The sequence below is a fragment of the Leptonychotes weddellii genome, chromosome 9, assembly GCF_054177405.1.
Source record: "Leptonychotes weddellii isolate Sample4059 chromosome 9, ASM5417740v2, whole genome shotgun sequence".
Lineage (NCBI taxonomy): Eukaryota > Metazoa > Chordata > Mammalia > Carnivora > Phocidae > Leptonychotes > Leptonychotes weddellii.
The window spans coordinates 51,853,845-51,881,206 of NC_138377.1; the positions used below are offsets into that span (position 1 = coordinate 51,853,845).

The 27,362-nt window shown below is 37.2% G+C and overlaps 1 protein-coding gene across 6 annotated transcripts in view; it reads right to left on the bottom strand.

Annotated features, from left to right (window-relative positions):
- Window positions 1-27,362, bottom strand: part of LOC145723448 (uncharacterized) — a 1,060,322-nt gene that overhangs the window by 1,031,519 nt on the left and 1,441 nt on the right. For 3 of the 6 annotated variants that reach the window (XR_014148507.1, XR_014148504.1, XM_081830597.1), the window contains exon 2: window positions 10,281-10,316. The exons of 1 other annotated variant lie outside the window; for it this stretch is intronic. The gene's annotated coding sequence lies outside the window, so the exon portion shown is untranslated. Of the gene's footprint in view, window positions 1-10,280; window positions 10,317-11,024; window positions 11,055-27,362 lie in introns of all 6 variants that reach the window. 2 more of the 6 variants (XR_014148508.1, XR_014148505.1) reach the window with 1 other exon arrangement.

Genomic DNA, 27,362 nt, shown 5'->3' on the forward strand with positions numbered 1-27,362 from the left:
ACTGGAAACTTCAAATAGAATCACTGGTGCAACAACTGTAGCCACTAAGATAAGGATTTCAAGTAGATATGTATAGAGAATGGAAGCAGGAAAAATTGTCTCATGTTAAACTGACAAACCAGAGCACTACTCCCCATAACCTAAACCTCACTTATACTTAAAAACAAGCTTATACAAAACTTACATAGAATCTAATCAGATAAAAAAAAAAAATTTCTTTTTTTTTAAGATCTGGATTCAGGCAGCTCTCGCAGAAGTTGCTGGATCTCTATTTTACTGTTTCAATACAGATATGACTCAGTTATTTATCTGTGTTTTTCTGATTTCTGCTCCTGTAACCAACAGCCTTATTGATGTACTTCTGTTAAAAAAAAAAAAAAAATCACCCTCAACAAAGTAGAGATAGAGTACATAGCTCAACATCATAAAGGCCATATACGAAAGAACCACAGCTCCACAGCTAACATCACCCTCAAACGGGGGCAAACCTGAGAGCTTTTCCTCTATGGTCAGGAACAAGACAGGGATGTCCACTCTCACCATTACTATTTAACATATACTAGAAGTCCTAGCCTCAGCAATCAGATAACAATAAAAGGCATCCGAATCAGCAAGGAAGAAGTCAAACTTTCACTATTCACAGATGACATGATACTCTATGTAGAAAATCCAGAAGATTCCACCAAAAAACTGATAGAACTGATACACGAATTTAGCAGAGTCACAGGATATAAAATCGATGTACAGAAATCTGTTGCATTTCTATACACCATTAATGAAGCAGCAGAAAATGAAATCAAGGAATCAATCCCATTTACAATTTCACCAAAAAACAGTAAGATACCTAGAAATAAACCTAACTAGAGAGGTAAAAGATTTGTACTCTGAAAACTATAGAACGCTTATGAAAGAAATTGGACACAAAAAAATGGGAAATAATTCCACGTTCATGGACTGGAAGAACAAACATTGTTTTGTTTTGTTTTTAAGATTTTATTTACTTATTTGACAGAGATAGACACAGCGAGAGAAGGAACACAAGCAAGGGGAGTGAGAGAGGGAGAAGCAGGCTTCCTGCTGAGCAGGGAGCCTGATGCAGGACTTGATCCCAGGACCCTGGGACCACAACCTGAGCCGAAGGCAGACACTTAATGACTGAGCCACCCAAGCGCCCCAGAACAAACATTGTTAAAATTTCTAAACTACCCAAAGCAATCAAACCTTTAATGCAATCCCTATCAAAATACCACCAGCATTTTTCGCAGAGCTACGACAAACAATCCTAAAATTTGTACAGAACCACAAAAGACCCTGAATAGCCAAAGCAATCTTGAAAAACAAAACTGGAGGCATCACAATTCCGGACTTCAAGCTCTATTACAAAGCTGTAGTAATCCAGACAGTATGGTACTGGCACAAACACAGACACATAGATCAATGAACAGAATAGAGAACCGAGAAATGGACCCACAACTATATGGCCAACTCATGTTCCACAAAGCAGGAAAGAATATCCAATGGAAAAAAGACAGTCTCTTCAACAAATGGTGTTGAGAAAAGTGGACAGCAACATGCAGAAGAATGAATCTAGACCACTTTCTTACACAATACACAAAAATAAATTCAAAATAGAAGAAAGACCGGATGCCTGGGTGGCTCAGTTGGTTAAGCGTCTGCCTTTGGCTCAGGTCACAATCCCAGGGCCCTGGAATCAAGTCCCACATCAGGCTCCTTGCTCGTGGGGAGACTGCTTCTCTCTGCCTGCCACTCCCCCTGCTTGTGCTCTCTACCTCTGACAAAAAAAATAAAATCTTTTTTTTTTTTTAAAGATTTTATTTATTTATTTGAGACAGAGAGAATGAGAGAGAGAGAGCACATGAGAGGGGGGAGGGTCAGAGGGAGAAGCAGGCTCCCTGCCGAGCGGGGAGCCCGATGCGGGACTCAATCCAGGGACTCCAGGATCATGACCTGAGCCGAAGGCAGTCGCTTAACCAACTGAGCCACCCAGGCGCCCAATAAAATCTTTTTTTAAAAAAATGGATGAAAGACCTAAATGTGAGACAGGAAGCCATTAAAATCCTAGAGGAGAACACAGGCAACAACTTCTTTGACTCAGCCAAAGCAACTTCTTACTAGAACTAAAAGGCAGCCTATGGAATGGGAGAAAATATTTGCAAGTGCAAATATCTGATAAAGGTTAGTATCTAAAATCTATAATGAACTTATCAAACTCAACACCCAGAAAACAAATAATCCAGTTAAGAAATGGGCAGAAGACATCTCCAAAGAAGACATCCAGATGGCTAACAGACACATGAAAAAATGCTCTCAACATCACTCATCATCAGGGAAATAAAAATCAAAACCACAATGAGGTACCACCTCACACCTGTTAGAATGGCTAAAATTAACAACACAGGAAACAACAGGTGTTGGCGAGGATACAGAGAAAGGGGAACCCTCTTACACTGTTGGTAGGAATGCAAATGGGTGCAGCCACCCTGGAGAACAGTTTGGAGGTTCCTCTAAAAGTTAAACATAGAATTATCTTAGGACCCAGCAATTGTACTACTAGATATTTACCCAAAGGATACAAAACTATGGATTTGAATGGGCACATGCACCCTGATGTTTATAGCAGCATTAACAACAATAGCCAAATTATGGAAAGAGTCCAAATGTCCATCAACTGATGAACTGATAAAGAAGACGTGCTCTCTCTCTCTATATATATATGTGTGTGTATGTGTGTATACATATATAATGGAATATTACTTAGCCATCCAAAAGAATGAAATCCTGCCATTTGCAACGGTGTGGATGAAGTTAGAGAGTATTATACTAAGCAAAGTAAGTCAGTCAGAAAAAGACAAATACCATATGATTTCATTTCTATGAGGAATTTAGGAACAAAACAGATGAACATAGGGGAAGGGAATTAAAAAAGAGAGGGAAGCAAACCATAAGAAACTCTTAATTACAGGGGCCCCTGGGTGGCTCAATCGTTAAGCGCCTGCCTTCAGCTCGGGTCATGATCCCAGGGTCCTGGGATCGAGTCCCACATCGGGCTCCCTGCTCTGCGGGGAGCCTGCTTCTCCCTCTCCCACTCCCCCTGCTTGTGTTCCCTCTCTCGCTGTGTCTCTGTCTGTCAAATAAATAAATAAAATCTTCAAAAAAAAAAAAAAAGACTTAATTACAGAGAACAAACCGAGGGTTACTGGAGGGGAGGTGGGAGGGGGGATGGGCTAAATGCATGAGGGCACTTGTTGTGTTGCGCACTGGGTATTACATGTAAGTGATGAATCACTAAATTCTACTCCTAAAGCCAATATTACACTATATGTTAACTAACTAGAATTTAAATAAACATATAAAAAAAAAAAAATCAAAGAAAGAAAGAATCTCATGGACCAGCAACTAGGTCAGGGCCCCTATGAGGGCAGTGCCTTCATGGCTGCATCGTAGGCTCCTGACCTGGCTACAGCTGCAGTGAGGAACACTGGATCCAACAATCACCAAGCAGCTGTAAATGAGTTGGCAGTTATATGGAACTGCACAGAGCCACCATATACCAGGAACTGCCTAGAACTGCTTCCATGGCAGAGACCGTAACCATAACAAGTTCTACACAAACAGAGCAGTATCCCTCTTTAGAATTTCCAGGCACTAATATATTCTCTTCTCAGCTCTAAGACCTCAGCCCCAAATCAGAGGGAACAGGAAAGTCCCACTTACCAACTTACTGCATTAGTGTCCTCTGAAATTTACATTAAATTATCTTTTAATTATTGATGTAGTAGTTCTATTTAACAGCCTTTTTAAAATGGAAATCTTTGGATAAAATCTTGTAGACTGCTGGGCAGCACAAATCCTTATATTCTTTTGATGTACGCAGTAGTTTCTTTACCCCAAAATTGTCCTTGGAAAAATCCTAATACACCTAAAAGGACTCACATTCCACTCCAAAATAAATAAGCAAAAAGTTCCCCATTCTATCCAAAAGAAAATAAAGGAAGATATTTTTCCTTTGTTCAGCTAAAAACCTTTTGAAGGTCTTCTAGTTGCAACAGAGCTACAATAGTTACCATTTGGACTAGATGATTAGAATCTTGCATAATCTGTTCTCAGGAGTAAACAAATATATTTTGGTTATTGACAAAAGGACAGACAAGCAGAAAAATAAAAGCAATTGTGTTTGGCTAGTGGTCTGGGTAGGAGGAGGTTGGGAGAAAAAAGGAGAACACTGCAAACTACAGCATTAGACACCTACTACAAAGCACACTCTCCATCACCCAGCTTAAAGATTCTCAAAAAAAAATCTATTTTCTGCAAAATCTTCCTAAGACACCTCACAGAACTGCAATACCCATTTTGGAGGCAAGTGGTCTAACAATAAAGAAACAAGAAAAGGGAAAATACACAACCCCTAGAAGAAAACATAGGGGAAAAGCTCCTTGATATTGGTTTTGGAAATGATTTTATCACACACCAAAAGTATAAGCAAAAAAAGAAAAATAAGTAAGTGGGACAACTTCAAACTAAAAATTTCTGCACAGCAAAAGAAACAATCAACAAAATAAAAAGGCAACCTACAGAATGCAAGAAAATATCTGCAAACCACATATCAGTAATGGGTTACTATTAAAATATACACACAAGGAACTCATACAACACAATAGCAAAAAATAATCCAATTTAAAAAATGGGCAGAGGACCTTAAGAGAAATTTTTCCAAAGAAGACATAACAAATGGCCAACAGGTATATGAAGAGATGCTCAACATCACTAATCATCAGGGAAATGCAAATCAAAACCACAATGAGGGGCGCCTGGGTGGCTCAGTCGTTGAGCGTCTGCCTTCGGCTCAGGTCATGATCCCAGGGTTCTGGGATCGAGTCCCGCATCGGGCTCCCTGCTCGGCGGGAAAGCCTGCTTCTCGCTCTCCCACTCCCCCTGCTTGTGTTCCTGCTCTCACTATCTCTCTCTCTGTCAAATAAATAAATAAAATTTAAAAAAAAAAAAAAACCACAATGAGATAACTAACACCTCACACCTGTTAGAATGGCTAGTAACAAAAAGACAAAAATTTTGGCAAGGATGTGGAGAAAAGGGAAGACTTGCACACTCTTTGTGATAACGTAAACTGGTGTGGCCACCCTGGAAAACGGTATGGAAGTTCCTCAAAAAATTAAAAACAGAAATATCATACAATCTAGCAACTCCACTTCTGACTGTTTATCTGAAGAAAACAAAAACATTCATTTGAAAAGATATATACACATCTATGTTTACTGTGGCATTGTTTACAACAGTAAAAATATGGAAGCAACCTAAGTGTCCATCAAAAGATGAATGGATAAAGAAGATGGGGTAAATATACATATACAATGGAATATTACTCAACATAAAAAAAAGAATGACATCTTGCCATTTGTGACAACATGGATGGACCTAGAGGGTATTACACTAAGTGAAATAAGTCAGACAGAAAAAGGCAAATATCATATGATTTCACTTATATGTGGAATCTTAAAAAAAAGGGGGGGAGGCAAACAAACAAAACAAAACAGAAACAGACTCATAAATACAGAGAACAAACTGGGGGTTGCTAGATTGGAGGGGTGTAGGGAATTGGCAAACAGGTGAAGGAGATCAAGAGATACAAACTTCCATTTATAAAATAAATCACAGAGATGAAAAGTACAGCATATGGAGTATAGTCAATAATATTTTAATAATGTTGTAGGGTGACAGATGGTGACTACACTTATTGTGAGCACTGAGTAACATATATAAATGTCGAATCACTACTGCTTCCTGAAACTAATGTTGTATGTCACTTATACATATCCAATTACATATATATATATATATATATATATATATATATATGCGCACACAAACACGCACACACACAACAGAATATTATTCAGCCATGAGAAGGAAATCCTGCCATTTACTACAACATGGATGGATCTTGAGGGCATTATACTAAATGACATAAGTCAGACAGAGAAAGACAAATACTATATAACCTCACTACATATGGTATCTGAAAAAAGGCAAGCTAATAGAAACAGAGTAGAACGGTGGTGGGCAGGTGCCATAAGGGGCTGCAAGGTGGGGGAAATGGGAAGATGCTGGTCAAAGGTACAAACTTCAGTTATAAGATGAATAAGTTCTGTTGATCTAATGTACAGTATGGTGACTATAGTTAAAAATATCATATTATATATCTGAAAACTGCTACAAGAATAGATCTTAAGGGGCACCTGGGTGGCTCAGTCGGTTAAGCATCCGCCTTCAACTCAGGCCATGATCCCGGAGACCTGGGACTGACCCCACATCAGGCTCCCTGCTTGGCTGGGCATCTGCTTCTCCTTCTCCCTCTACTCCTCCCCTCTGCTCATGCGCACACACGTGCTCTCTCAAATAAAATCTTTAAAAAAAAAAGAATATATCTTAAATGTTCTCACCAACAGACACAAAAACAGTGATTATGTGAGGTGATAAAGGTGTTAACTAACCCTATTGTGGTAGTCTTTTCACAATATATATCTGTATCAAATCATCACACTGTACACCTTAACCTTACACAATGTTATATGTCAATTGTACCTCAATAAAGTGGGAAAAAAAGAAAATGATTAACAGAAAAATAGGTGTCTATAACACACAAATAATGAGCAATTAAAAATGTCCATTAATTTTACAAATTGATCCACCTATGTAAAATCTATGTTTGCCTTCACTGACTAAACATTAATTTAGAAGAGTATCATCTTTTTTTATTTTTTTTGAAGATTTTATTTATTTATTTGACAAACACAGAGGGAGAGAGAGCAGTAGCAGCAGAGGGAGAGGGAGAAGCAGTCTCCCCACTAAGCAGGGAGCCTGATGTGGGACTCGATCCCAGGACCGTGGGATCATGACCTGAGCCGAAGGCAGATGCTTAACCGACTGAGCCACCAGTCCTTAAATGAGTTCAAAACCATGCCATATTAGAAACTGTCTCACACATTTATACATTTCTCAGATCTCAACAATAATAGCATTTCCTTGTAGGCTACAGTAAGAATTATGATCTTCACCTTGAGGGTCACAAAAAGTTATTGACACTTTTTAAAGAGAAGAGGATGTGATCAGATTTGCATTATAAAAGGAAGACCCCAGTTGTAGTATGGAGAATTAACTTCTGATATGTGTAGGGGTGGAGGGGGGGTTACAAGGGGTAGATGAATGATGCTATTGTAAAAATTGGTTAAAATATTATTGCAATGGTACATGAGTAGAATCTTGGATAATAATCTATGTCCAGATTATTATTATGCTAGTGTGGTAGCAGCAGGGAAAAAAAAAAAAAAAAAAGGATGAATTGCAGAGTAGTTAGAAAGTAAAACTGACAGGACTTGGCTTTGCATAGCATACAGGGAATGAGGGTGAGGAGGGAGCTCTCAAAGACAGACAGCTGACCCTTAAACAAAATGGTTTCAACTGTGCAAGTCCACCTACATGCGGAATTTTTTTACAGCACAGTAATGTAAATGTATTTTCTCTTCCTTATGATTTTCTTAATAACATTTTCTTTTCTCTACCTTACTGTATTATAAGAATATAATATATAATACATATAACATACAAAGTATGTGTTAATTAACTGTTTATGTTACCAGTAAGGCTTCCAGTCAACAGCAGACTATTAGTAAAGTTTTGGGAGAGTCAAGAGTTATATGCAGATTTCAACTTTTCAGGGTCAGCACCTCTAACCCCGACATTGTTCAAGGGTCAACTGTATACAGTTTATATAGATACATACATACATACACACACACATACACACGCACACACACACACAAAGGAAACTATAAAACTTTATTTTCAAAAGTAAATTTTTAAATATATAATGTAATATATCAATTCCTTAGAAAAGATGGCTGAACATAATTCTCTACCTCTCTTTGAATTAATACCCTTTGCAATATGACTTCATAGCTCTTCCCATCAAAAGGTACAGTCTATTCCCTTATTCCCTGAATCTAAGCTGGCTTTTTCACTTGTTTTGCCAAGAGTCCAACAGAAGTGACACTGTAAGTTCTAAGCCAGTTTTAAGTCTGTATTTCAGAAGTCCTTGCAATTCTGCTACCTTGCTTAGATCCCTGAAACTGTCATGTGAATAAGTTTAGATTAGCCTGCTGCAGGATGAGAGAGACACAAGGCCCAACTGCCCCCAATGCCTCAGCCAAGAGCTCATCACTCTCATAAACACAGCCATCTAGTTAAACAGCTGAACAGAAATGCATGAGGGAGCCAGGCTGAGACCAAAACCATCCAGTTAATCCCAGCCTAATCTCCTGATCCACAAGATGGTGAGCTAAGTAAATGGTTGCTGTTTTAAGCCACTAAGCTTCGCTAAACCTTAGGAAGTTTCCTACACAACAAAAGACAACCAGTAAATCTATCTAAGCTTTTCAGAGATTTATACTGGCCAGCTAGCTAGATTTAGTGATTGACTGAGTGATAAGAACCAGAGTAAAGTCAAAGAGCAATGAAGGAACACTGAGAGCATCCAGGCCCCTGCCTATACATCCTAAACTAAGCTTTCCAGTTGATGTAACTCACCCACAGAGACAGAGCCCTCAGTCAGCCTTCCACTCAGAAAGGAAACCTATCAGAAGTATATCTATTTATTCAATAACAGAGAAAACTCACATCAGCTTCCAGTAATCATCAATGTATTCTTTATTCTTAAAAAGAAGTTTGAAGAATTTCCAAACATATAAAGAAAACTGGGAGCAGGGAAGAAAAAAAAAAAAAAGAAAGAAAGAAAAAGAAACTAATTTCAGAGATCATTTCCAAAGATTATTAGTCCCAAAGAATATTCAGGAAGAAGACAATGTAAAAAAATTCTAACTAGTATCTTTACAGAATTTTAGGATAATGTATCTATAAAACATGAACAGGATGTCATAGAAACAAAGAACACTAAAGGAACAGAGTTCTTTGAAAATAAATATGACTGCTGAAAACATTTTTCAAAAGAAGGACTGAAAAATAAAGACAAGGACATTTCCTAGAACATACAGCAAAAAGAGAGAAAAATACAGAAGAACAAATGATACAAGAAATGGAGAATAAATTAAGAGATTCAATATCAGACTAAGAGAAGTTCCAGAGAAAGAAAAGCAAGAAAATATAGAGGAAATAATCAATATGAGACAGGAACCCATCAAAATCCTAGAGGAGAACACAGGCAGCAATCTCTTTGACCTTGGCCACAGCAGCTTCTTACTAGACACATCTCCAGAGGCAAGGAAAACAAAAGCAAAAATGAACTATTGGGACTTCATCAAGATAAAAAGCTTTTGCACAGCAAAGGAAACAATCAACAAAACTAAAAGGCAACCTATGGAATGGGAGAAAATATTGGCAAATTACATATCAGATAAAGGGATAGTATCCAAAAATCTATAAAGAACTTATCAAACTCAACACACAAAAAACAAAAAATCCAGTCAAGAGATGGGCAGAAGACATGAACAGACATTTCTCCAAAGAAGATATACAAATGGCTAACAGACAAATGAAAAAAATAAGATCAATATCTTGACATATTCTTTAGATTTCTGAGCATAAGTTGTATAAGGAAAATATCTTAAAACCTCCCAGAAAGGCAAGAAATAAACTGGCATCAAGCTTCTCAGTAACAGCACGAAATTCTAGAAGGCAATATGGCATGTCTTTAAAGTTCTGAAGGAAAAATGTTTCGAATTTAAAATTCTATATCCACAGGTCCATCAAGTATAAGGATCAAAAAAAAAAACATTTTCAGACACTTAAGAACCATAAAATTTGTTATCAGGCAATGTTCTGAAGATACTGAAAATGTTATTCAGTAAAATGAAGTGAGAAACAAAGAAAACACTGGATCTAAGAAATAGAAGATCTACCCCAGGATCATAGCAAAGAAACAAAAAATCCAGAATGATAACTCTGCAGCCAACCTAGAGAGTAACAGATCCCAAGTGGATCAGAAAGACAAAAGGCTCTAAAAGGACTGTCACCAAGAAGAAAGTAGATTTTATAACCCAGTATGACAGAGAAGGCAGATAATTTTCAGAATGAAGGTTTCTTATTCTTTTGTTAATCAGAAGAAAAAACAGTTAAGTCCTAACTCTAAAAGGAAAAACAATACATAAGAAAGTCAAGGTTCAATTATAAAGAAAATTAAAATATTACATAATTTTGAGAAATTTACGTAGAAAAAAAAATAATCCATTTACCTTGATCCCAGAAGCATTATCCTCAGGGTGATGACTCTGGACACAGACAAAGAAATACAATCACAATATATACTATTTGGTTCTGTATTATATAATCATAATAAGTTAAACAGTTAAAAGTTGTTTAATGGTTTTAACTTTTAGAATAAATTGAAAGCATGGAAGAGTTAACTACAATTACAGAAAAATTTTAACACTAATAGAAATTACTCATATAGTACTTATTATGTACCAAGTCCTATTTTAAATGTTTTACATATATTAAATTATTTAAGCATCATAATAATCTTGTGAAATAAGTACCATTATTATCCCCATTTTACAGCTGAGGAAAGTGAGGCACAAAGAGATTGAATAACTTGCCAGTTCATACAGCTAGGATGTTCTATGGCCTGGATTTGAAACCAGGCAGCCTGGCTCTAATGTTTACATCTTAACCACAATGTTATATTGCCTTCTTTAAACAGAATATAACTATTATCAACTGATAATTTTAAAGTAAATAGATATCTGACAGAAGTTAAAAGGCAGAAAGGAGGTAAAAGAGTTGAAGTAAAGGGTATAAGTGATAATATCCTCACTTTATAAAATGAGAAATAAGAGATACTGTTAATAGCTAATGGAACATGAAATAGAGTTTTAGGTATACTGGAATTGCAAAGATAGAGAAAATAACATCAGTAATATATAACTATATAAAATTTGAAGTAGCACAAGAGTAGCGTAAATGAACTAAATCCTCACCTTTAATGGCAGGTCATCAACAGTTATTGCCTTAGATGATGAATCAAGAAACAGTGATGTAAGTATATTATTTTAAATTATAGAGGCATTCATTAGAGGACAAAAATAATTAAAACCTGCTTGCAGCATTTCAGACAGGCTAGTATAGTACAGCATTTAAAAGTATAAGCTTGGGTGGGAGGATGGGTTAGCCTGGTGGTGGGTATTGAGGAGGGCACGTTCTGCATGGAGCACTGGGTGTTATGCACAAACAATGAACCATGGAACACTTCATCTAAAACTAATGATGTAATATATGGGGATTAAAATAAGAATAAAAAAAAAAAAAGTATAAGCTTGGGACGCCTGGCTTCAGCTCAGGTCATGATCCCAGGTTCCTGGGATCAAGTCCCACATTGGGCTCCCTGCTCAGTGGGAAGTCTGCTTCTCCCCCTGCCTGCTGCTCCCCCCTGTGCTCACCCGCGCGCTCTCTCTCTGACAAATAAAATCTTTAAATTTTTTTTAATAAAAATAAATAAATAGGGCGCCTGGGTGGCTCAGTTGGTTAAGCGACTGCCTTCGGCTCAGGTCATGATCCTGGAGTCCCGGGATCGAGTCCCGCATCGGGCTCCCTGCTTGGCAGGGAGCCTGCTTCTCCCTCTGACCCTCCCCCTCTCATGTTCTCTGTCTCTCATTCTCTGTCTCAAATAAATAAATAAAATCTTTAAAAATAAATAAATAAATAAATAATAAAAGTATAAACTCTGGGGTGCCTGGGCAGCTCAGGCGATTAAGCGTCTGCCCTTGGGATCCCAGGATCCCAGGGTCCTGGGATCAACCCGCATGGGGCTCCCTGCTCTGCGGGCAGTCTGCCTCTCCCTCTCACTCTGCCCTTGCTCTTGCTCACTCATGTGTGCACGCTCTCTCTCTCTCTCAAATATATAGAAAAATAAATAAAATCTTTAAAAAAAAAGTATAAGCTCTGGATCAAAACTTCCTGGGATCAAAACCCAACTCCTCTACTTAGTATTAATAGCATTACTGAAGAAGGTACTCACTCTTCTCGATTTCCTTATCTGAAAATGGCTAATTCATTTGGATATTATGGTTAAAAGAGTTAATACTTATAGAGCATTAAAACTGTGACTAGCCAATGTAAGTAAGTCCTAAATAAAGGTTAGGTAGCAGCTATGAATTAGAAGAAAGAACACAACACATGAATGAACAAAGACGCTCACACAAGTTTAAATTTAGTTCCCGATTACTTAGCCGAATATCCAAAATCTTATCAGTAGTGAGACGGACGCTCAGAGCAGGCATAGATGTAGAATATCTCAGCACTGCTTCCACTGGCCTCTAGAGTCCTGCACTACCAGCAGGAGGGCAAGGTAGTGTCTGGCAATATCTGACAAGCCGAATTGTTATGGTTCTACTTCTCTTTTAAATTCAGGGCTTACATCATCATTTTGGGAAGAACCACCCCTAACAAGCCATATCCTTTAATGGGAAGAAATTACAAACATGTGGGTTCCTGCTGGTTCTTGAGCTAAATCCAGTGCCGATAAGGCCGCAACTTTATTTAAGAGGAGAAAACAGAATCAATATCCAGATGTTCCCAAACATCCTTGCTTCCTCCAAGTCTCTAGTGTTTGGAAAAACTGTTTCTCCACAGATTGCCTCTGAGGAGTAGAACTGGGATTCTGATCTCTGTAGAAAACATTGAAAATCATGGCCCCTGTGATATATCTCATTAGCTCACTAGGAAAAAAGGACACATATAAAAATATGACGAACTTTACAACACAGACAAGATAAAGGGAATGGAATAAAAGATACAGAATTTTACAAAATAAAACTGAGTAAAGAGAAGTCAAAGCATTCTAAGTAAAAGGAATACAATGAGCAAAAATAGGAAAGCAACAATGCAAAAGGAGAGCTTAGGAACATAGGTACTCCAGTTTGACTGAAAGAAAAGATTTATATGAAAATACACTGTGAAAGGCCATGGAGAACCTGCAGCCTTTGTGGGTATGCAACAAGCAGAGTTATGAAGAAGTAAGGTATTTCAAAATGTTTAATCTTTCTTTCTACACTTATCTCTCTAGATGACTCAAATGGTCTCATAATCTTAAATATTATCTCTACACTGATGACTTCCAGACCTCCTTCCTGAACTTCAGTCTAGTATACCCACATGAACCTAGACAGTCTTTCTCAGCATGGATGTCAAGCAGGCATCACAAACTTAGCACATGCCAAGCTTAACTCCCGAAAATCCCCTGCCAAACCTGCTCCTCTCGGAGCCACCTACATTCCCAATTAATGGCAATTCCACCCTTTAGCTGCTCAGGCCAAAGACCTTCAAATGATTCTTGACTCTTCTTTTCCTTTTGTACCTCACATCCAATCCATCAGAAAATTATGTTGGCTCTACTTCAAATATTCCCAAACCAGAATACCTCTCACTACTCCCACTGCAATCACTGAGGTCTGGGCCAGCGTTATCTCTGACCGGGATTGATGTCAAAGATCCTAACTGATCTCCCTATCTCCCTTTGCTCCTCAATATGGGTACCACAATGATTCTGTTAACATGTAAGTCAGATCATTTCACTTGTATGTTTCATTAAGAGTAAAACCACACTCCTAATATTGTGACCTACAGTCTGTGTCTTCCTACTCAAATCTCTCTCCCCTTGATTCCTACTACTAATCTTCCACTCTGCTCCTCCCCAGTATTCAAACATGCCAGGCACACCTGTACCTTGAGGTCATTTGCACCTGCTGTTCCCTTTGCCTGGAACACTCCTTCCCCAGATATTCCCTCCCCACTCAATTCAAGTCTCTATTCGAATGCCACCTTTACAGAAGGGCCTTCATGGCCACTTTATCCAAAATGTCAACCTTTCACCCTTGATACTCCCTTCATATTCCATCATTTTTTTTTTCTCCTTTGCAGTTATCACCATTTAACACACTATATATTTTGCTTACCTGTCATTCTTCTATCCTTACTAGACCAGGAGTCATACATATCTGTTTGTTTTGTTTGTTGATTACTCTATCCTTAGCACCTAAAAGAGTCCTTGACACATAATAAGCACTCAATAAATATTTGTTAAATGAATGAAAGAACATGACAATACTGTATAAAATACATTACAAGGAAAAGAAGTTATAGTTAGAATACCATATTCTCAAAAACATTTGTTGACTACCAACCATGATGCAAGTCTTTTGTGGGATACAAAGATGAAAAAGACAATGATGAGAAAGAGACACAATCAACTATAATCCAAAATAGCTTTTCACAACTTTCATGTGAAACTTACAGAGAAAGTGGTACGGATGGAAGTGGAGGGAATTATGCTAAGTGAAGTAAGTCAAGCAGAGAAAGACAAGTATCATATGATTTCACTCATATGTGGAATATAAGCAATAGCACAGAGGACCATAGAGGAAGGGAGGGAAATCTGAAGGGGGAGAAATCGGAGAGGGAGATGAACCATGAGAGACTATGGGCCCCGGGAAACAAACTGAGGGTTTCGGGGGGGAGGGGGTAACAGGGTGATGGGTACTAAGGAGGGCACATGTTGTGATGAGCACTGGGTGTTACACACAACTAATGAATCACTGAACACTCCATCAAAAACTAATGATGTACTATACAGTGGCTAACTGAACATAATTTTAAAAAGATACTATTCATATTAACAATGAAAAAAAAGAAAGTGGTATAAAAACTCAAGAGAAAATTCTATTGCTAGGAAACTACTGCACTAATACAGGCATCAGGTGACCAGGCACTATACTAGATAGAGTGCAGTAACAATGGAAAAGAGTCAGATGTGATAATGATCATAACAACGGACAGAAATAGTAGGATTTGATGACCAACTGAATAGGGAAAGACATGACCACTAAGTGTCAAGCTTAGATAATATAAAGAATAGCGGTGCCATTTAGAAGGAAGGAAGGAAGGAAGGAAGGAAGGAAGGAAGGAAGGAAAGAAAGAGAGAGAGAGAGAGAGAAAGAAAGAAAGAAAGAAAGAAAGAAAGAAAGAAAGAAAGAAAGAGAAGAAAGAAAAGAAAGAAAAAAGAAAAGAAAAGAAAAAAGATAAATAAAAGGAGGGACAGGGGAGGAAAGGAGGGGGAGAGAAAGGAAAGGAAAGAAAAAGAGAAAAAAGAAAAGAGGAGGTTTAAAGTGGACGGAAAAATGTTAAGTCCAACATTAGACACATTTTGTTTGAGGTAATAGCAGACCATACAAGAGAAAATTTCAGGACACAGTTCTAGATTCAGAGCTGTAACTCAGGGTTAAGAAATACAGACTTAAAAGTTATTTTCCCACAGAGAGATAACTGAACTTTCTGAAAAAGGTAAGATTTCTAAGCAAAAGACTAAAGGCAAAAGCCATGGGAAATAGGCAAACTTACAGACAGGGGGAGGAAGAGGTACAAATGAACATGACAGAGAAAAACTTGAGAGGAAGAAATAAAACCAGGACATCTCACTATATATATATATATATATATATGCCATATATATATATATATGCCACAGCTATAAAAATTTATCCTGGCTTTTAAAAAATAACAAGTTACCATCTATTTTCATATTTAATAATTTTGCAACTATGTTCATTAGGTACTCAAAATCTCAGATGAAATCAAAGCAATATTTCAGTTCAATTTTGTCTTCAGAATTGTCAGACTAGTGCAATGAGACATTTTCCTGGTAGCCTCTGAAACAAAAAAAAAAACAGTTGTACTTTTGCACATGTAATGGAGCGTGGATGTAAGATAAAGAATATGATACAAGCCTGTCACCTAGGAAACCACTTAATATCATGGCAAATTGCTCAGCTTTATAATGTAATTCAACCTTGCTCTGTATCTGCCCCAGTTCTATATATAAAAAGTATTCAATATATATTCATTTATACCGACAGCAAACAGGACAAGTAACAAAACAGAGAAATAGGTAAATTTTAAATAATTAGTTGAGGGGAAAGAAGGGAAATGGGAAGCCACTGTTTAATGGATATAGAGTTTCAGTTTGAAAAAATGAAAAAGTTCTAGAGATGGGTGGTGGTGACAGTTGTACAATGTGACTATACCTACTGCCGCTCAACTATACACTTAAAATGGTAAATTTTATGTTATATATATTTTTCTACAGTTAAAAAAATAACTAGTTCAGCTCATATTTTGTGCTATAAGCTAAATGTTAATTCTCCAGGAGAATATAGTTATATCAATATTTTTTTAATCCTATGTCTCTGAATTCATAACTTTAATTCAGCAATGAGGAAAAAAAGCTTTGATCCAAGATGAAACTGACAGGAAAATAGAGAACAAGATGAAAATAGGTTTTTTTAGCATTTTTACTTTTTTTTTAATTTTAATTTTTTTTAAAGATTGTATTTATTTGACAGAGACAGAGACAGACACAGCGAGAGGGAACACAAGCAGGAGGAGTGGGAGACGGAGAAGCAGGCTCCCCGCGGAGCAGGGAGCCCGACGGGGGGGCTCGATCCCAGAACCCTGGGATCATGACCTGAGCCAAAGGCAGACGCTTAATGACTGAGCCACCCTGGCGCCCCTAATTTTTATTTTTTAAGTAAACTCTACGTACACTGTGGGGCTCGAACTCAAGACCCCAAGATCAAAAGTCACGTGCTCCACTGAATGTGCCAGCCAGGCACACCAAAAACAGGTTTTTTTAATTCAAAATAATTCTTATGAATTATTCTTCCTTATTTTGCTTACTTAGCTTCATATTAAAGCTTGAATAAATTTGGCAACAACATACCAATAAGCCAACCATCTAAGTTCTTAAAGGCTGAATTAAAAAGAAATGTTTCAAAGAGGCAAAATTTAAAATGTACTCACTACTACTAATGCCATGAGAAATCAGCAACAGACATATGGGAATGAATGATCTTTAGCATACAATAGCTCAAGCAGTCACCAAACAAACAGGAAATGGTCATGGTATCTAGTATCTGGTCAGCTCCGTGTGTGCGCACTTTATTTTTAACTCTGCCGGGGCTCTTCTCCCTCGCACCTCCTCTGTGGTACAAAACATATCAGCACATCTCCTCCATTTGTAGTCTAAAACCTTGTTATCCCTCGTAGAAATGATGCAACGCTTTACAACCATCCAAATCCTATTCACCCTTCAAGAAGAAATCTCATCTTCTTCATGAAATCTTCTACCAATCCAAAATACACTGATCTCTTCACTGCTAAATTCTCATATCCTTTGTAGTCTAAATTAGTACTTCCTGAACTATCTGTAGTAAGATGCCATTTTTAAAAATTTTCTAATCCATTTTGGACTAACACTTTCAAAAATGAAATTACCAGCAATTTTTTAAACCTGGAAAATAGAAGTAAAAATTTTTTATTATAAATTCAATAGACATAAAATTACTGTCAAATTTCTTTTTTTAAAGATTTTATTTATTTAGTAAGATAAGAGTGTGCATACAGACAAGTACGGGGATGGGCAGAGGGAGGGAGGGGGAGAGAGAGAAAGAATCTAAAGCAGACTCCGTGCTGAGTGCAGAACCAGATGCAGGGCTCAATCCTAGGATCCTAAGATCATGACCCGAGCAGAAATCAAGAGTCAGACAACCGACTGAGTCACCCAAGCTCCCACTGTCAAATTTCTATAAATGTTTCTAAAGCTAATTCTCAACTTCCACACTTATATTCCAGCACAGTGATAACAGTTAGTGCACCAGTAGTCTGCAGTCTGCACTTCGAGTAGCACTGATTTAAACAACTCTGGGCTTCAGTCAATGAATCTTTATTATATACTAGCATAAACTCTTCACTATGCTAAATACTGGAGGGTAATCAAAGAGGTACATACCATAGGCTTTTTCTCTAAAACTGTAATCTCTCCTCTCTTTTGTGGGAAAGAACAAGTGTGAATCAATGATAAATAATACAGATAAACAAGTTTTGTTTCTGTTCAAAGGAAAAGATCACTGAAGTCTGGAGTAGTGAAGACAGTACACTTAAAAAAAAAAGTGAATGGGGCACCTGGGTGGCTCAGTCGTTAAGCGTCTGCCTTCAGCTCAGGTCATGATCCCAGGGTCCTGGGATCGAGCCCCACATTGGGCTCCCTGCTCCGCGGGAAGCCTGCTTCTCTCTCTCCCACTCCCCGACTTGTGTTCCCTCTCTCCCTGTGTCTCTCTCTGTCAAATAAATAAAATCTTTAAAAAAAAAAGTGAAACCTTAAGCCAGCATCTCTATTTAAATAGGACTCAGATATGAAAAAGATGGTAACTCCAGAGAGTGGAGATTACATGTACAAAGGCACAGAAATGAGAATCAACATTCTATGTTGATAACACAATGAACTGAACAGCTCTCACTAGAAAGTCAGGTATTGACAGGCAGGGAACTGAAAGCCAGGCAGAGTTTACATAGGGAAAACTAAGCAATGCATCAAAGTTTCTCAAGAAGTACCACAACAGAATTAGTGTTCTAGAAAGGTAAGCCATTAGTGGTATCAAAGTTGGAATAGAGCAGGTGGAAATTCTTCACTTGCAGGGATCATATATCATACTTTTTTACATATCCTACAGAATGTAGAGAAGTGCTCAGCCCCTGGTGGATAGTAAATGCATCTTCCTTAAGTAGCACATATTACAAAATATTTAAAATTCTACTAGAAGTACTAATTGAAGATATTCCATCTTTACTTCACCTGACTCCTGAAGATTAAAATAAAAAACAATGGGGGCGCCTGGGTGGCTCAGTCGTTAAGCGTCTGCCTTCAGCTCAGGTCATGATCCCAGGGTCCTGGGATCGAGCCCCGCATTGGGCTCCCTACTCCGCGGGAAGCCTGCTTCTCTCTCTCCCACTCCCCAGCTTGTGTTCCCTCTCTCGCTGTGTCTCCTCTGTCAAATAAATAAAATCTTTAAAAAAAATAAAATAAAATAAAAAACAATGTACAGATACTTAAGCCTGTATAACACTAAAGAGAACTCAGCTTGGAAAGAGTTGGTCATTGGCCAGAAAGAGATTTCTGAGAGACAGAAAGTAGACAGGAGTATACTCTCAACTTAGAACATAATATACTAGGAGGAAGTTGAAACTGAGCTGATAGCTGACCTGCTCACTGAAAGCCCAGAGAGATTCTAAGCTCAGAGACATGTTGTTTCCTAAGGAATATTAGGAAAGGGGTGAGAAGAGTGGCTAAGAACAGAGATTAATTGAAGATCTCAATATAGAAAAATTGTACCAATCAAATATACTACCTACCCTCCTCTTCCACCTCCACTCACAAAGCATACAAGGAGCCTAATATTTACCCCTGGCCAAAAACAGTAAGAATGTAAATTATTCCTTGCAGCAAAGATGGCCATCTGTTGACCAAAATTCATACATCTCCTCTTACAGTATAAAGTTGTCCCTAAGAAGTAACTGCTTAGCCATAAACAGCATCTCTCAGACCCTCCTGCATGTAGGCAGGCACATGTGACTAAATTTAGCCAATGGAAGGTAAGGAGAAATAATGTCATTTCCTTACCAAGGCAATCAAGTGCCTTCTCCATTCTTTCCCCCTTCCACTAGGAGACAGAATCACAAGGCATTTTAAGGATGGCAGAACCACAAGACAAGAAGGAATTCTCAGCAGGCAGAGAAAAGCTACCTGCTGAAAGGAAGGCCCTCACTGGACCATTAAACAAGTGAAAAACTATTTTATTAAAACATGGAAATTTTCAGGTTTATTTGTTTCAGCAACTAGTAGCCTTATTAATTAGAGCCCTTCTCTTAAAAGGAAAAAAGAAAAAAATATCACCATAAAAATTAACTTTACACTATGGTTTTAGTGACTCAGAGACAGGCGTTCCTCTTTGTGGCATCTGGAAGACCAGCAGCCTGACAGCTTTCTGTACACCCACACTAAAGGAAAGACTGCCAACTGGCATGTCCCACCATACATACATATTAAGATGACAAACTAGGCAATTGGAATGGGAGTGACATGAATAATTAGGACCAAGAGGTCAGATGTGGTAGACTGAATTGTTCTTGTACCTTATCCTGTAAGGCTATAGGCAACCAAATCATGCTTTCAGTATTCTGCCTTGAAATTTCCTTGCCCAATGCTAACTTCATTAGTTACATCTGCTATCTTCTATGTTACTATAGACAACAATTTTATAAAATGTTTTGCTACTGCATAATACAGTTTACCATTTTTTCCAGCCTTCTATAATAGTTTTCTTATTGATCACCACCCAGTCCCAAAACAAATGACATATTTTAAATTTCTGTTACAGCAACACCCTATTTCTAGGTACCCATTTTTATATTAATCAGTTTTTTTATGCAAAATAAGCAGGCACAAAATCTCAGTAGCATACATAAAATAAGCATATATTTCTCACTTAGAAATAAATTCTTCAGGTGAATTGAGGCAGCTCTGTTTCAGGCTGTCAGTCAAGTTGACATCCTCTCCATGTCTCTCCATCTGGGGCTCAATGGTGGCCAAAAGATGACTGGGACATGTTTTATTATACAAAGGTCGGAAACCCCCAAATTAGAAACATTTAATGCCTCTTAAGGCCTACATTCAAAACTGGTGCACTGTCACTTCCTACATTCTCTTAGCCAAAGCAAGCTGTAAGAGCAAGCGTAAAATCATTAAAAGGGGTATGGGGGAAATTATACTCTTCCCATCACAGTAGATGAGAGAGGAGTAACTGCTGAATAATTACCTAATCTGCCATAATCTACCCTCCTGTACACAAAAGACTGTGATGCTGTGCAGCAAAAGCTGATTAATCTAAGAACCAAGAGAAAAACTAAACTCGTAATTAACTATCCAAATATTAGTAGGAAGATAAGGAGAGATGGGGGAGTAATTAATTGAACTAAGTCTTCATCTTTTATAAAATGGAGTAGATAGATGATATTTAAAGTTAATCAATCAAGGAATGCAGGAAAAGCATGTAACTTAAAATTACCTAAAGAAAAAAAAAATTTTTTTTAAAAATTACCTAAAGAACAAAATACCCAAATAGTTTAAAATGTTTGTTTCTGGGAGTAGGCCTCACAGCGGCAGACAAGGAATGAGAAACTGTTGTTTTTCATCAAAAGTATTTTTTGTTGTTATTACCATGTTCATGTATTACTTCAGTTAAAAAAAAATTATGAATTTTCTAAATTTCTAATTTTCTAAAAAATTAGAAACTTCTTGCTTAAAGGCTAGATTTTAGAGATGTTAAAATCTTCCTGTATATAAAGTAAATACCATGGAAGAAACTGTATCCTTCAAGTGAATGGAAAACTTATTGTATTTTATTCGTGGTATACAAGAATGAGTTCCCCTCACCCCACTCCTCCCCTATTAATATTCAACATATGTGAAGAAGTAGTTCATATTCCTAAAGAATCCAGTTAAGAGCTGACAAATTTTTATATTTAGAAATTTGATATCATTGTGGCTTTTAAAAATTCTTAATTTGAAAAAAAGTTACTTATAAAATTTAATACGTGATATGCCACTACCCACAATATAAGGAATTGGCACAAATACAATCCACTGAAGAATGTATTATACATACAACAAAAGGAAAGTAGAAAACAAGCACTAATATATTGTATCATTTAGACAATAATTAACTCAGACTAGGGACAGAAAATATAGGTCATTCAGGTCAAGAATTCCAACCATGGCAGATGTCACAATCAAACATGGCACTCTTCCCAGTAGAACAAGAGAATAGTCTCAAAATCCCAAATCCTCAACATAGTACTCCTCAGCCTCTAAAACTGATTACAGTTGGCCTAGCAAGTGGAACCCCTTTGCCCTGGAGCAAAGTAAGACTCCAATTAATGTTACTGTATGAAAATACTCACTTCATTTCTCCTTTTCAGTACCTAATAGCCTTAAGAGATTTTCCCAAAGGAATAAATAATAAATTCCTCAATGAGAATATTGCACTAATTGCACCTATATACCATGAAGTATATAGGTCTTCATGACAAAGTCTTACAGCTATTCAACTACTATGACCTGGAAAAGTCTGGTGGGTATTCCCAGGAGTAAGGAAAACCAAAGAAACTATTTGAAGACTAGTCAATAACTATCTAAAAGATCTGTTATCAACATGGGCCATTTTTGTTCAATACAGAGTTCAAGGCATCTCTGGATAAAAAGTCACTGAGCCATGGTACCCACTGTTCTAGATAGATTTCAGAGTGGTTGCTGGCCCACACCCTTTCTGAAGAAAGCTTCCCCTCTTCATCCTTAATCCCCACATCTATCTGTACAAAGCATCAGCACATTACTCCATCCTCCTAAATTCAGCTAATTGGACTAGGGCAGTGTGAAAATTAATTAATGGAAACCTCACTAAAATAGAGTCAGAGGTTCCACAGAGGAGTTCTCATGCCCTACCAGTCATCATCAATTGCAAATCCAACAGGAAGAGATGGACCTTGCAGGTGGATACTACCCCATTGCCCCAGCAAGAGGAAGAAAGCCTTTCCTCCTCCATTGGCAACAGCTCAGGCAATGAAAAACCACTATACTTCAAATTCCCAGTTTACTATAATGGACTTTTTGTTTATAACTGCCTTTCCAACTTCCCCCCTTCCTCTATAGAAGAGTGTTCCTCTCCTTTTTCAGGTTCTGCCATCAGTTTTGCCATAATTTGCTTGTCCTAGATTGCAATTCTCTGCTATTCCTGAATAAACCTATTGTTTGCTGGTAAAATAACTGGCAGTTTTATTTTTAAGGTTAACAGCAGGAACACTTCGCTGTAATCAATAGGAATGCCACCAACTTTTTAGTATCCTATCTCCCAAAGATGACCCATTCAGATTCTCTCAAGAATTTCAGGTGGAGACAAAGGACTAATTTGCAAATGAAAGTGAATATTTGAGATAGAAGACCTTGTAGACCAGTATGGGCCAGCAAACAGGGGCCCTGGGCAAATGAGAAAGGAAGCTTACTGAAAAAAAATGAAAGACACACTACTGAACTCAGAGATGAAGAGAGTAAGCTTAACTCATGTTTTTATTTCCCCCTTCTAGTCCCTGGGAGGCTCAGGTATGCTCTGATATGTGTTTATGGATATCCCCTAAACTCCCTATAGTTTCCATTTAAAAAAAAAAAAAAAGAAGAAAGGAAAATAAAAAAGTTCCCTAATTATTTAAGCTACTTAAGCAACCAAAGGAACCCAATTAAAACGATTACTTAGAGGACGCCTGGGTGGCTCAGTCGTTAAGCGTCTGCCTTCGGCTCAGGTCATGATCCCAGGGCCCTGGGATCGAGTCCCACATCGGGCTCCCTGCTCGGCGGGAAGCCTGCTTCTCCCTCTCCCACTCCCCCTGCTTGTGTTCCTGCTCTCGCTATGTCTCTCTCTCTGTCAAATAAATAAAAAAAAAAAAAACGATTACTTAGAGACAGTGCCCCTTGAGTAATAGTCCTATGTACCCCATTGCGGGATACTACAATGTAAGCTGTACAACTCCAACTAAAATAATTAAAATCAGCCAGTTACTGATTTTAACGAGAAGTCAAGGAACTCTATTGGTTGAATCAACTGCATCAAAAACAGCAATACTTAGTTTTTAATATATTTTTAGCAACACAAATTACCTCTTAAAACACCCATCCTCTAGCATAAAGGCAAGAAATCAATAATGCTATAAAATAAACACACTAAACCTTTTTTTTCCTTTAAATTCTAAAGGTAAGAATGAAAAAAAAAAAAATAACTCTGGAAGTGGACTTAAAGCACAGGAACTAGCTAGTAGGCCTGCTATTAGAACACAAAGTGACTCCAGCCCACATGTATGAGAGCTCTCAGGTAAAGAAGCTGTAACCTGGTATTCTACAGGTAATCTGGTTTTGTGTAGCCCACAGAATATTCCTAATGTGAATGAGCTAACAATCAGGACATTTCACCTCTTTTTTAAAAAAATTAGTATTTTAGTGTCTTCTGAAAATCTAGAAACCTTCAACTTTCCCAGTGGGGGAAACATCCTCTGGTAAGTTACAGTCCTCCCCACTCACTATCACATTGCTCAGGACCCAATTCTTCTCTCACTGCCTCTGTTTCTTTTAGAAACAGATTTTCCAATTCACAAACTTGCACAACAAATTTGTGAGTGGCTTGGTTAGAATCAGTTCTGATATCAGCAACATGGTGCACCTACGGGGGGGGAAAAAACTGATCCTTTCTCCTGCAGCCAGCTCACCAGGGCAGACTTTCCCTACCCTAAAGATAAAAAATTCCCTTCAATCCTTCACTTCTTTCTCCTGTAATATGACCTCACTAGGAACCATTCCAATCCATCAGACAAGGGTGGAGAGAAAGAAATCTGGTTCCCAATTCTATTTTCCCAGGAGGCTCCCGTGCCTCTAAGTAAATTTATGGATGCATGCTAAGAGATAATTGGGAGGAAGTTATGTCATCTCTATTTGCCAACAGTATCTGAAACCCAAACCCTGTTCAGAAAAAAACATTTTTTCAAAAGATGTTTGCATTTAGGCAATTTTCACACTTATTGGTAGTCTTAAGCATCTTTTTATGATGTAGCTAAAATAAAATCTGTCATGGGTTTTTTTCTGCTATAATATTGCAAATGATTCAGCATAATAAAAGTTATATTTTTATAACTACTGTTTGACAACTTGCCAAACAAAAATGGAGAAAAGGCTACAGTACAAATATATTTAATAACCTAACAAGAAAAAGCACCAAGCTTCGCATGTTAGAAAAGGAAGAATATAAGAATAGTAAATGTTTAGTTTCTCTCCAAAAAAAACCCACATTAATACAAATTAAGATAACTTCATAAAACTTGAATCAATCATAATAAATATAAGAAAAATGGAACAAACACTTGACCAACAACAGATCAGACCACATCAACCCACCAGGGCACACATCTATCTTGATGTTATAGTCTTATCCACCATTCACTGCCTGGGTTTCAGATCCAAATAAGCATGGGTAGTTGCTATAGTGACAATATGCCACTTTTGGAACCAGGAGCTTAGTACTACTGAGTATTTATGAGCTTTGTAACGTCAGTACTTCCTCCCACACTTTGAATCCTAGTTCAGACATTATAAAATGCAATTTCATTCTGCTGTTCAGAAGTCAATTTTGTTGGTTTATCATAAAGTTTATACTTTAGTATATATGTCAAGAGAAATAGTCTAACTCGTAAAATTAACATGCTAAGAATACACATACTCAATAAATATTTGATTAATGTTAAAGATGTTGGCTTATTAAACAAGTTGTATCCCATCACTGGAATTTTTGGTTTTATTATGGTAACTAGGCAAAAACCATATCTTATTAATTCATGTCTTAGCTTTTCATTAATAATAGTATTACCACCATTCTTCATTTAACATGAAAGTAAAAAATAAAAAAAAAAACACTGAGAAGCTGACTTATTTTATAGCAGATTGATATATTTTTATTTCCTTTAGGAACAATTCCTAATAATTAAAACTAAGTATTAATGGTATCCAAGAAAAATGCAGTTTGTTTCTAGCAAAATGCTAAGAATAAGGAAAAATAATCTCAAATCCATCAGAGGATATCTCAAGATCTTCAAAAAGTCAGAGCCTGGAAACCCTCATACATTGCTTCTGGGAAGAAAAATGATACAGCCACTTTGGAAAACAGTTTGACAATGTCTCAAAAAGTTATACATAGAACTACCATATAACCTACCATACACTTTCCTAGGTATCTACCCAAGAGAAATGAAAACACATGTCCACAAAAGACTTGCACATGAACGTTCACAGAAACGTTGTTATTCGTAATAGCTGAAATCTGGGAACTAAATATCCATCAACTGGTGAATGGGTAGATTAAAAAAAAAAAAAATCCATAAAATGGAATACTATTCAGCAATAAAAAGGAACGGATTCATGACACATGCTACATCATGAGTGAACCTCAAAAATGTTATGCTAAGTGAAAGAAGACACAAATCATATATTGTATGATTCTATCAATATGAAATGTTCAGAAAAGGCAAATTTATAGAGACAGAAAGTGCATTAGTGGCTGTCTGAGGAGTGGGAATTAGCTATAAATGGGCACGAGGTATCTTATTAAAGGGATGAAAATGTTCTAAAACTGATTTACAGTGATGGCTGCACCGTTTGGTAAAATTACTAAAAATCACTGACTTGTATACTTGAAATGGGTGAATTTTATGATATGTAAAATATGTCTAAATAAGTTTTGTCTTCTTAAGTCAGAGAATATCAGAGCTGCAGGGAACTTTGTCAAAACTCTCTATTTGTACAGATGGAGAAAATGAGGCCCAAAGAGGTTAAGCAAATTGTTTAAATGTCACCTAGCTAGATCATAGCAAAAGCAAAAAAGATCAAAATCTAGCCTCACTTTCCAACCCAGTCCAGGGTAACATCTACTAAAAATGCTCAAGGAATTTTTTTATTACAATAATAATCACACAGAATTCTTTGAGAAACACTCTAGAAGCATCTAATTTGAGACTCAAAAATAACTACGGGCACCTGGGTGGATCATCGGATTAAGCTTCTGACTCTTGATGTCAGCTCAGGTCCTGATCTTCAGGGTTGAGATCAAGCCCCTCCACCAGCTCTGCACTTAGCTCAGAATCTGCTTGAGACTCTTTCCCTCTCCTTCAGCCCCTCCCCCTGCTCCCACTATCTCTCTTTAAATAAATAAATATTTTTTAAAAATAATAACTAATTAAAATATACCAAAAATCAATGAATACATGATATTAAAAAAATAAATAAAAGCTAGAAAAACTCATTTGTCACTCCTTGAGGCCCTAAAACTTACTTTCAAAATTGGTAATAAAAGAAAAACATCTAAGTATTTTTTTTCTAACTTTCCAACAGAAGCTGTATTTTGGAGTAACTACATGTTGCCAGTTTATGAAAGAAATTCTTTCTATCCAGAAGAATGCAAATTAATAAATATAGATAAAATGAGTTAGAAACTATCATTTTGCAAACCCTAATAAAATTATGATTCCAGCAAGAATTATCAATTATTATTAAGGGCATTAAGTGAGTGGTTGATAGGGGAGTTAGACATTTTTAGGAAGCCAAATAACATGTTACAGATTACTTTAAGGAGAAAAATAAAGCATAAATTTAGGAGGGAGACCAAGATGTCACCAACTTAATCAAGCCATTAACATTAATGTCCAGTTTTATCAGAAATTCAAGGACTAGAGAGGTAAGCTAAATACCAAGAGAAAATAGTCAAAAAATTATAGAAGGGGAGATATTTTACAGGATAATGTCTCCTCTCTTTAGCTAATCAAAGGGGAAAAAATGTGTTGGGGGA